Source organism: Watersipora subatra, unplaced genomic scaffold, assembly GCF_963576615.1.
Source record: "Watersipora subatra unplaced genomic scaffold, tzWatSuba1.1 SCAFFOLD_64, whole genome shotgun sequence".
Lineage (NCBI taxonomy): Eukaryota > Metazoa > Bryozoa > Gymnolaemata > Cheilostomatida > Watersiporidae > Watersipora > Watersipora subatra.
This window is the reverse complement of record NW_027045234.1, coordinates 187,051-199,841: the sequence shown is the minus strand read 5'-3', so window position 1 is coordinate 199,841 and position 12,791 is coordinate 187,051.

The window sequence follows — 12,791 nt, the reverse complement described above, 5'->3', positions numbered from 1 at the left end:
AGAAATGCTCCAATTGAGCTAATTAGCTTATTGTGAGAATATTACAAACGTCTGACGAAAGTGAAAAAAGTAAATTTCCAATTTCAACCAAACATGCTAGAAATGCTCCAATTGAGCTAATTAGCTTATTGTGAGAATATTGCAATTGTCTGACAAAAGTGAAAAATGTAAATTTCCAATTTCAACCAAACATGCTAGACATGCTCCAATTGAGCTAATTAGGTTATTGTGAGAATATTGCAATTGTCTGACAAAAGTCAAAAATATAAATTTCCAATTTCAACCAAACATGCTAGAAATGCTCCAATTGAGCTAATTAGCTTATTGTGAGAATACTACAAACGTCTGATAAAACTGAAAAATGTAAATTTCCAATTTCAACCAAACATGCTAGAAATGCTCCAATTGAGCTAATTAGCTTATTGTGAGAATATTGCAATTGTCTGACAAAAGTGAAAAATGTAAATTTCCAATTTCAACCAAACATGCTAGAAATGCTCCAATTGAGCTAATTAGCCTATTGTGAGAATATTGCAATTGTCTGACAAAAGTGAAAAATTTAAATTTCCGATTTCAACCAAACATGCTAGAAATGCTCCAATTGAGCTAATTAGCTTATTGTGAGAATACTACAAACGCCTGACAAAAGTGAAAAATGTAAATTTCCAATTTCAACCAAACATGCTAGAAATGCTCCAATTGAGCTAATTAGCTTATTGTGAGAATATTACAAACGTCTAACAAAATTGAAAAATGTAAATTTCCAATTTCAACCAAACATGCTAGAAATGCTTCAATTGAGCTAATTAGCTTATTGTGAGAATATTGCAATTGTCTGACAAAAGTGAAAAATGTAAATTTCCAATTTCAACCAAACATGCTAGAAATGCTGAAATTGCGCAAAAAGCCTACTGTAAGAATTTTACAAACGTCTGACAAAACTGAAAAATGTAAATTTCCAATTTCAACCAAACATGCTAGAAATGCTCCAATTGAGCTAATTAGCTTATTGTGAGAATATTGCAATGGTCTGACAAAAGTGAAAAATGTAAATTTCCAATTTCAACCAAACATGATAGAAATGCTCAAATTGCGCAAATAAGCCTACTGTAAGAATTTTACAAACGTCTGACAAAACTGAAAAATGTAAATTTCCAATTTCAACCAAACATGCTAGAAATGCTCCAATTGAGCTAATTAGCTTATTGTGAGAATATTACAAACGTCTAACAAAATTGAAAAATGTAAATTTCCAATTTCAACCAAACATGCTAGAAATGCTGAAATTGCGCAAAAAGCCTATTGTAAGAATTTTACAAACGTCTGACAAAACTGAAAAATGTAAATTTCCAATTTCAACCAAACATGCTAGAAATGCTCCAATTGAGCTAATTAGCTTATTGTGAGAATATTGCAATGGTCTGACAAAAGTGAAAAATGTAAATTTCCAATTTCAACCAAACATGCTAGAAATGCTCAAATTGCGCAAAAAAGCCTTCTGTAAGAATTTTACAAACGTCTGACAAAACTGAAAAATGTAAATTTCCAATTTCAACCAAACATGCTAGAAATGCTCAAATTGAGCTAATTGGCTTATTGTGAGAATTTTACAAACGTCTGACAACACTGAAAAATGTAAATTTCCAATTTCAACCAAACATGCTAGAAATGCTCCAATTGAGCTAATTAGCTTATTGTGAGAATATTACAAACGTCTGACAACACTGAAAAATGTAAATTTCTAATTTCAACCAAAAATGCTAGAAATGCTCCAATTGAGCTAATTAGCTTATTGTGAGAATACTACAAACGTCTGACAAAACTGAAAAATGTAAATTTCCAATTTCAACCAAACATGCTAGAAATGCTCCAATTGAGCTAATTAGCTTATTGAGATAATATTGCAATTGTCTGACAAAAGTGAAAAATGTAAACTTCCAATTTCAACCTAACATGCTAGAAATACTCCAAATGAACTAATTAGCTTATTGTGAGAATATTGCAATTGTCTGACAAAAGTGAAAAATGTAAATTTCCAATTTCAACCAAACATGCTAGAAATGCTCCAATTGAGCTAATTAGCTTATTGTGAGAATACTACAAACGTCTGACAAAACTGAAAAATGTAAATTTCCATTTTCAACCAAACATGCTAGAAATGCTCCAATTGAGCTAATTAGCTTATTGAGAGAATATTGCAATTATCTGACAAAACTGAAAAATGTAAATTTCCAATTTCAACCAAACATGCTAGAAATGCTCAAATTGAGCTAATTAGCTTATTGTGAGAATATTACAAACGTCTAACAAAATTGAAAAATGTAAATTTCCAATTTCAACCAAACATGCTAGAAATGCTCCAATTGAGCTAATTAGCTTATTGTGAGAATATTGCAATTGTCTGACAAAATTGAAAAATGTAAATTTCCAATTTCAACCAAACATGCTAGAAATGCTCCAATTGAGCTAATTAGCTTATTGTGAGAATATTGCAATGGTCTGACAAAAGTGAAAAATGTAAATTTCCAATTTCAACCAAACATGCTAGAAATGCTCAAGTTGCGCAAATAAGCCTACTGCAAGAATTTTACAAACGTCTGACAAAACTGAAAAATGTAAATTTCCAATTTCAACCAAACATGCTAGAAATGCTCAAATTGAGCTAATTGGCTTATTGTGAGAATATTACAAACGTCTGACAACACTGAAAAATGTAAATTTCCAATTTCAACCAAACATGCTAGAAATGCTCCAATTGAGCTAATTAGCTTATTGTGAGAATATTGCAATGGTCTGACAAAAGTGAAAAATGTAAATTTCCAATTTCAACCAAACATGCTAGAAATGCTCAAATTGCGCAAATAAGCCTACTGCAAGAATTTTACAAACGTCTGACAAAACTGAAAAATGTAAATTTCCAATTTCAACCAAACATGCTAGAAATGCTCCAATTGAGCTAATTAGCTTATTGTGAGAATATTGCAATGGTCTGACAAAAGTGAAAAATGTAAATTTCCAATTTCAACCAAACATGATAGAAATGCTCAAATTGCGCAAATAAGCCTACTGTAAGAATTTTACAAACGTCTGACAAAACTGAAAAATGTAAATTTCCAATTTCAACCAAACATGCTAGAAATGCTCCAATTGAGCTAATTAGCTTATTGTGAGAATACTGCAATGGTCTGACAAAAGTGAAAAATGTAAATTTCCAATTTCAACCAAACATGCTAGAAATGCTCAAATTGAACTAATTGGCTTATTGTGAGATTTTTACAAACGTCTGACAACACTGAAAAATGTAAATTTCCAATTTCAACCAAACATGCTAGAAATGCTCCAATTGAGCTAATTAGCTTATTGTGAGAATATTACAAACGTCTGACAACACTGAAAAATGTAAATTTCTAATTTCAACCAAACATGCTAGAAATGCTCCAATTGAGCTAATTAGCTTATTGTGAGAATACTACAAACGTCTGACAAAACTGAAAAATGTAAACTTCCAATTTCAACCAAACATGCTAGAAATACTCCAATTGAGCTAATTAGCTTATTGTGAGAATATTGCAATTGTCTGACAAAAGTGAAAAATGTAAATTTCCAATTTCAACCAAACATGCTAGAAATGCTCCAATTGAGCTAATTAGCTTATTGTGAGAATATTACAAACGTCTAACAAAATTGAAAGATGTAAATTTCCAATTTCAACCAAACATGCTAGAAATGCTGAAATTGCGCAAAAAGCCTATTGTAAGAATTTTACAAACGTCTGACAAAACTGAAAAATGTAAATTTCCAATTTCAACCAAACATGCTAGAAATGCTCCAATTGAGCTAATTAGCTTATTGTGAGAATATTGCAATGGTCTGACAAAAGTGAAAAATGTAAATTTCCAATTTCAACCAAACATGCTAGAAATGCTCAAATTGCGCAAATAAGCCTTCTGTAAGAATTTTACAAACGTCTGACAAAACTGAAAAATGTAAATTTCCAATTTCAACCAAACATGCTAGAAATGCTCAAATTGAGCTAATTGGCTTATTGTGAGAATTTTACAAACGTCTGACAACACTGAAAAATGTAAATTTCCAATTTCAACCAAACATGCTAGAAATGCTCCAATTGAGCTAATTAGCTTATTGTGAGAATATTACAAACGTCTGACAACACTGAAAAATGTAAATTTCTAATTTCAACCAAAAATGCTAGAAATGCTCCAATTGAGCTAATTAGCTTATTGTGAGAATACTACAAACGTCTGACAAAACTGAAAAATGTAAATTTCCAATTTCAACCAAACATGCTAGAAATGCTCCAATTGAGCTAATTAGCTTATTGAGATAATATTGCAATTGTCTGACAAAAGTGAAAAATGTAAACTTCCAATTTCAACCTAACATGCTAGAAATACTCCAAATGAACTAATTAGCTTATTGTGAGAATATTGCAATTGTCTGACAAAAGTGAAAAATGTAAATTTCCAATTTCAACCAAACATGCTAGAAATGCTCCAATTGAGCTAATTAGCTTATTGTGAGAATACTACAAACGTCTGACAAAACTGAAAAATGTAAATTTCCATTTTCAACCAAACATGCTAGAAATGCTCCAATTGAGCTAATTAGCTTATTGAGAGAATATTGCAATTATCTGACAAAACTGAAAAATGTAAATTTCCAATTTCAACCAAACATGCTAGAAATGCTCAAATTGAGCTAATTAGCTTATTGTGAGAATATTACAAACGTCTAACAAAATTGAAAAATGTAAATTTCCAATTTCAACCAAACATGCTAGAAATGCTCCAATTGAGCTAATTAGCTTATTGTGAGAATATTGCAATTGTCTGACAAAATTGAAAAATGTAAATTTCCAATTTCAACCAAACATGCTAGAAATGCTCCAATTGAGCTAATTAGCTTATTGTGAGAATATTGCAATGGTCTGACAAAAGTGAAAAATGTAAATTTCCAATTTCAACCAAACATGCTAGAAATGCTCAAGTTGCGCAAATAAGCCTACTGCAAGAATTTTACAAACGTCTGACAAAACTGAAAAATGTAAATTTCCAATTTCAACCAAACATGCTAGAAATGCTCAAATTGAGCTAATTGGCTTATTGTGAGAATATTACAAACGTCTGACAACACTGAAAAATGTAAATTTCCAATTTCAACCAAACATGCTAGAAATGCTCCAATTGAGCTAATTAGCTTATTGTGAGAATATTGCAATGGTCTGACAAAAGTGAAAAATGTAAATTTCCAATTTCAACCAAACATGCTAGAAATGCTCAAATTGCGCAAATAAGCCTACTGCAAGAATTTTACAAACGTCTGACAAAACTGAAAAATGTAAATTTCCAATTTCAACCAAACATGCTAGAAATGCTCCAATTGAGCTAATTAGCTTATTGTGAGAATATTGCAATGGTCTGACAAAAGTGAAAAATGTAAATTTCCAATTTCAACCAAACATGATAGAAATGCTCAAATTGCGCAAATAAGCCTACTGTAAGAATTTTACAAACGTCTGACAAAACTGAAAAATGTAAATTTCCAATTTCAACCAAACATGCTAGAAATGCTCCAATTGAGCTAATTAGCTTATTGTGAGAATACTGCAATGGTCTGACAAAAGTGAAAAATGTAAATTTCCAATTTCAACCAAACATGCTAGAAATGCTCAAATTGAACTAATTGGCTTATTGTGAGATTTTTACAAACGTCTGACAACACTGAAAAATGTAAATTTCCAATTTCAACCAAACATGCTAGAAATGCTCCAATTGAGCTAATTAGCTTATTGTGAGAATATTACAAACGTCTGACAACACTGAAAAATGTAAATTTCTAATTTCAACCAAACATGCTAGAAATGCTCCAATTGAGCTAATTAGCTTATTGTGAGAATACTACAAACGTCTGACAAAACTGAAAAATGTAAACTTCCAATTTCAACCAAACATGCTAGAAATACTCCAATTGAGCTAATTAGCTTATTGTGAGAATATTGCAATTGTCTGACAAAAGTGAAAAATGTAAATTTCCAATTTCACCCAAACATGCTAGAAATGCTCCAATTGAGCTAATTAGCTTATTGTGAGAATATTACAAACGTCTAACAAAATTGAAAGATGTAAATTTCCAATTTCAACCAAACATGCTAGAAATGCTGAAATTGCGCAAAAAGCCTATTGTAAGAATTTTACAAACGTCTGACAAAACTGAAAAATGTAAATTTCCAATTTCAACCAAACATGCTAGAAATGCTCCAATTGAGCTAATTAGCTTATTGTGAGAATATTGCAATGGTCTGACAAAAGTGAAAAATGTAAATTTCCAATTTCAACCAAACATGCTAGAAATGCTCAAATTGCGCAAATAAGCCTTCTGTAAGAATTTTACAAACGTCTGACAAAACTGAAAAATGTAAATTTCCAATTTCAACCAAACATGCTAGAAATGCTCAAATTGAGCTAATTGGCTTATTGTGAGAATTTTACAAACGTCTGACAACACTGAAAAATGTAAATTTCCAATTTCAACCAAACATGCTAGAAATGCTCCAATTGAGCTAATTAGCTTATTGTGAGAATATTACAAACGTCTGACAACACTGAAAAATGTAAATTTCTAATTTCAACCAAAAATGCTAGAAATGCTCCAATTGAGCTAATTAGCTTATTGTGAGAATACTACAAACGTCTGACAAAACTGAAAAATGTAAATTTCCAATTTCAACCAAACATGCTAGAAATGCTCCAATTGAGCTAATTAGCTTATTGAGATAATATTGCAATTGTCTGACAAAAGTGAAAAATGTAAACTTCCAATTTCAACCTAACATGCTAGAAATACTCCAAATGAACTAATTAGCTTATTGTGAGAATATTGCAATTGTCTGACAAAAGTGAAAAATGTAAATTTCCAATTTCAACCAAACATGCTAGAAATGCTCCAATTGAGCTAATTAGCTTATTGTGAGAATACTACAAACGTCTGACAAAACTGAAAAATGTAAATTTCCATTTTCAACCAAACATGCTAGAAATGCTCCAATTGAGCTAATTAGCTTATTGAGAGAATATTGCAATTATCTGACAAAACTGAAAAATGTAAATTTCCAATTTCAACCAAACATGCTAGAAATGCTCAAATTGAGCTAATTAGCTTATTGTGAGAATATTGCAAACGTCTAACAAAATTGAAAAATGTAAATTTCCAATTTCAACCAAACATGCTAGAAATGCTCCAATTGAGCTAATTAGCTTATTGTGAGAATATTGCAATTGTCTGACAAAATTGAAAAATGTAAATTTCCAATTTCAACCAAACATGCTAGAAATGCTCCAATTGAGCTAATTAGCTTATTGTGAGAATATTGCAATGGTCTGACAAAAGTGAAAAATGTAAATTTCCAATTTCAACCAAACATGCTAGAAATGCTCAAGTTGCGCAAATAAGCCTACTGCAAGAATTTTACAAACGTCTGACAAAACTGAAAAATGTAAATTTCCAATTTCAACCAAACATGCTAGAAATGCTCAAATTGAGCTAATTGGCTTATTGTGAGAATATTACAAACGTCTGACAACACTGAAAAATGTAAATTTCCAATTTCAACCAAACATGCTAGAAATGCTCCAATTGAGCTAATTAGCTTATTGTGAGAATATTGCAATGGTCTGACAAAAGTGAAAAATGTAAATTTCCAATTTCAACCAAACATGCTAGAAATGCTCAAATTGCGCAAATAAGCCTACTGCAAGAATTTTACAAACGTCTGACAAAACTGAAAAATGTAAATTTCCAATTTCAACCAAACATGCTAGAAATGCTCCAATTGAGCTAATTAGCTTATTGTGAGAATATTACAAACGTCTGACAAAAGTGAAAAATGTAAATTTCCAATTTCAACCAAACATGCTAGAAATGCTCCAATTGAGCTAATTAGCTTATTGTGAGAATATTGCAATTGTCTGACAAAAGTGAAAAATGTAAATTTCCAATTTCAACCAAACATGCTAGAAATGCTCAAAATGCGCAAATAAGCCTACTGTAAGAATTTTACAAACGTCGGACAAAACTGAAAAATGTAACTTTCCAATTTCAACCAAACATGCTAGAAATGCTCCAATTGAGCTAATTGGCTTATTGTGAGAATTTTACAAACGTCTGACAACACTGAAAAATGTAAATTTCCAATTTCAACCAAACATGCTAGAAATGCTCCAATTGAGCTAATTAGCTTATTGTGAGAATATTACAAACGTCTGACAACACTGAAAAATGTAAATTTCTAATTTCAACCAAAAATGCTAGAAATGCTCCAATTGAGCTAATTAGCTTATTGTGAGAATACTACAAACGTCTGACAAAACTGAAAAATGTAAATTTCCAATTTCAACCAAACATGCTAGAAATGCTCCAATTGAGCTAATTAGCTTATTGAGATAATATTGCAATTGTCTGACAAAAGTGAAAAATGTAAACTTCCAATTTCAACCTAACATGCTAGAAATACTCCAAATGAACTAATTAGCTTATTGTGAGAATATTGCAATTGTCTGACAAAAGTGAAAAATGTAAATTTCCAATTTCAACCAAACATGCTAGAAATGCTCCAATTGAGCTAATTAGCTTATTGTGAGAATACTACAAACGTCTGACAAAACTGAAAAATGTAAATTTCCATTTTCAACCAAACATGCTAGAAATGCTCCAATTGAGCTAATTAGCTTATTGAGAGAATATTGCAATTATCTGACAAAACTGAAAAATGTAAATTTCCAATTTCAACCAAACATGCTAGAAATGCTCAAATTGAGCTAATTAGCTTATTGTGAGAATATTGCAAACGTCTAACAAAATTGAAAAATGTAAATTTCCAATTTCAACCAAACATGCTAGAAATGCTCCAATTGAGCTAATTAGCTTATTGTGAGAATATTGCAATTGTCTGACAAAATTGAAAAATGTAAATTTCCAATTTCAACCAAACATGCTAGAAATGCTCCAATTGAGCTAATTAGCTTATTGTGAGAATATTGCAATGGTCTGACAAAAGTGAAAAATGTAAATTTCCAATTTCAACCAAACATGCTAGAAATGCTCAAGTTGCGCAAATAAGCCTACTGCAAGAATTTTACAAACGTCTGACAAAACTGAAAAATGTAAATTTCCAATTTCAACCAAACATGCTAGAAATGCTCAAATTGAGCTAATTGGCTTATTGTGAGAATATTACAAACGTCTGACAACACTGAAAAATGTAAATTTCCAATTTCAACCAAACATGCTAGAAATGCTCCAATTGAGCTAATTAGCTTATTGTGAGAATATTGCAATGGTCTGACAAAAGTGAAAAATGTAAATTTCCAATTTCAACCAAACATGCTAGAAATGCTCAAATTGCGCAAATAAGCCTACTGCAAGAATTTTACAAACGTCTGACAAAACTGAAAAATGTAAATTTCCAATTTCAACCAAACATGCTAGAAATGCTCCAATTGAGCTAATTAGCTTATTGTGAGAATATTACAAACGTCTGACAAAAGTGAAAAATGTAAATTTCCAATTTCAACCAAACATGCTAGAAATGCTCCAATTGAGCTAATTAGCTTATTGTGAGAATATTGCAATTGTCTGACAAAAGTGAAAAATGTAAATTTCCAATTTCAACCAAACATGCTAGAAATGCTCAAAATGCGCAAATAAGCCTACTGTAAGAATTTTACAAACGTCGGACAAAACTGAAAAATGTAACTTTCCAATTTCAACCAAACATGCTAGAAATGCTCCAATTGAGCTAATTAGCTTATTGTGAGAATATTACAAACGTCTGACAACACTGAAAAATGTAAATTTCTAATTTCAACCAAAAATGCTAGAAATGCTCCAAATGAGCTAATTAGCTTATTGAGAGAATATTGCAATTGTCTGACAAAAGTGAAAAATGTAAACTTCCAATTTCAACCAAACATGCTAGAAATGCTCCAATTGAGCTAATTAGCTTATTGAGAGAATATTGCAATTGTCTGACAAAAGTGAAAAATGTAAACTTCCAATTTCAACCAAACATGCTAGAAATGCTCCAATTGAGCTAATTAGCTTATTGTTAGAATATTACAAACGTCTAACAAAATTGAAAAATGTAAATTTCCAATTTCAACCAAACATGCTAGAAATGCTCCAATCGAGCTAATTGGCTTATTGTGAGAATATTGCAATTGTCTGACAAAAGTGAAAAATGTAAATTTCCAATTTCAACCAAACATGCTAGAAATGCTCCAATTGAGCTAATTAGCTTATTGTGAGAATATTACAAACGTCTGACAAAACTGAAAAATGTAAATTTCCAATTTCAACCAAACATGCTAGAAATGCTACAATTGAGCTAATTAGCTTATTGTGAGAATATTACAAAAGTCTGACAACACTGAAAAATGTAAATTTCCAATTTCAACCAAACATGCTAGAAATGCTCTAATTGAGCTAATTAGCTTATTGTGAGAATATTACAAACGTCTGACAAAACTGAAAAATGTAAATTTCCAATTTCAACCAAACATGCTAGAAATGCTCCAATTGAGCTAATTAGCTTATTGTGAGAATATTACAAACGTCTGACAAAACTGAAAAATGTAAATTTCCAATTTCAACCAAACATGCTAGAAATGCTCCAATTGAGCTAATTAGATTATTGTGAGAATATTGCAATTGTCTGACAAAAGTGAAAAATGTAAATTTCCAATTTCAACCAAACATGCTAGAAATGCTCCAATTGAGCTAATTAGCTTATTGTGGGAATATTACAAACGTCTGACAAAAGTGAAAAATGTAAATTTCCAATTTCAACCAAACATGCTAGAAATGCTCCAATTGAGCTAATTAGCTTATTGTGGGAATATTACAAACGTCTGACAAAAGTGAAAAATGTAAACTTCCAATTTCAACCAAACATGCTAGAAATACTCCAATTGAGCTAATTAGCTTATTGTGAGAATATTGCAATTGTCTGACAAAAGTGAAAAATGTAAATTTCCAAATTCAACCAAACATGCTAGAAATGCTCCAATTGAGCTAATTAGCTTATTGTGAGAATATTGCAATTGTCTGACAAAAGTGAAAAATGTAAATTTCCAATTTCAACCAAACATGCTAGAAATGCTCAAAATGCGCAAATAAGCCTACTGTAAGAATTTTACAAACGTCGGACAAAACTGAAAAATGTAACTTTCCAATTTCAACCAAACATGCTAGAAATGCTCCAATTGAGCTAATTAGCTTATTGTGAGAATATTACAAACGTCTGACAACACTGAAAAATGTAAATTTCTAATTTCAACCAAAAATGCTAGAAATGCTCCAAATGAGCTAATTAGCTTATTGAGAGAATATTGCAATTGTCTGACAAAAGTGAAAAATGTAAACTTCCAATTTCAACCAAACATGCTAGAAATGCTCCAATTGAGCTAATTAGCTTATTGTGAGAATATTGCAATTGTCTGACAAAAGTGAAAAATGTAAATTTCCAATTTCAACCAAACATGCTAGAAATGCTCCAATTGAGCTAATTAGGTTATTGAGAAAATATTGCAATTATCTGACAAAACTGAAAAATGTAAATTTCAAATTTCAACCAAACATGCTAGAAATGCTCCAATTGAGCTAATTAGCTTATTGTTAGAATATTACAAACGTCTAACAAAATTGAAAAATGTAAATTTCCAATTTCAACCAAACATGCTAGAAATGCTCCAATCGAGCTAATTGGTTTATTGTGAGAATATTGCAATTGTCTGACAAAAGTGAAAAATGTAAATTTCCAATTTCAACCAAACATGCTAGAAATGCTCCAATTGAGCTAATTAGCTTATTGTGAGAATATTACAAACGTCTGACAAAACTGAAAAATGTAAATTTCCAATTTCAACCAAACATGCTAGAAATGCTACAATTGAGCTAATTAGCTTATTGTGAGAATATTACAAAAGTCTGACAACACTGAAAAATGTAAATTTCCAATTTCAACCAAACATGCTAGAAATGCTCTAATTGAGCTAATTAGCTTATTGTGAGAATATTACAAACGTCTGACAAAACTGAAAAATGTAAATTTCCAATTTCAACCAAACATGCTAGAAATGCTCCAATTGAGCTAATTAGCTTATTGTGAGAATATTACAAACGTCTGACAAAACTGAAAAATGTAAATTTCCAATTTCAACCAAACATGCTAGAAATGCTCCAATTGAGCTAATTAGATTATTGTGAGAATATTGCAATTGTCTGACAAAAGTGAAAAATGTAAATTTCCAATTTCAACCAAACATGCTAGAAATGCTCCAATTGAGCTAATTAGCTTATTGTGGGAATATTACAAACGTCTGACAAAAGTGAAAAATGTAAATTTCCAATTTCAACCAAACATGCTAGAAATGCTCCAATTGAGCTAATTAGCTTATTGTGGGAATATTACAAACGTCTGACAAAAGTGAAAAATGTAAACTTCCAATTTCAACCAAACATGCTAGAAATACTCCAATTGAGCTAATTAGCTTATTGTGAGAATATTGCAATTGTCTGACAAAAGTGAAAAATGTAAATTTCCAAATTCAACCAAACATGCTAGAAATGCTCCAATTGAGCTAATTAGCTTATTGTGAGAATATTACAAACGTCTGACAAAATTGAAAAATGTAAATTTCCAATTTCAACCAAACATGCTAGAAATGCTTCAATTGAGCTAATTAGCTTATTGTGAGAATATTGCAATTGTCTGA